This window comes from Passer montanus, unplaced genomic scaffold, assembly GCF_014805655.1.
Source record: "Passer montanus isolate IOZ18808 unplaced genomic scaffold, ASM1480565v1 scaffold61, whole genome shotgun sequence".
Taxonomy (NCBI): domain Eukaryota; kingdom Metazoa; phylum Chordata; class Aves; order Passeriformes; family Passeridae; genus Passer; species Passer montanus.
The window spans coordinates 3,622,594-3,622,833 of NW_024371149.1; positions in this window are offsets into that span (position 1 = coordinate 3,622,594).

Below are 240 nucleotides of genomic sequence, written 5' to 3' on the forward strand. Positions count from 1 at the left end.
GGAGGGCGGCGGCGGCAACGGCTCCCTCTTCCCTCCCCTCCCGCCGCACGCAGAAGCTTATCCGGCCGCGGCTGGCCCGGCGCCCCTCGCGCGGGGAATTAAGAGAAATACCCGCGGTGCCCCCGGCCGGGGTCTGCTCCCGGCCGCCTGCGGAGCGCGTGGGGAGGGGGCCCGCCCGCCGCAGTCCGCCCGCCCTTGGCGCGGGGCGGGGGCGCTCACTGCAGTGCCCGCTCCGCGCCC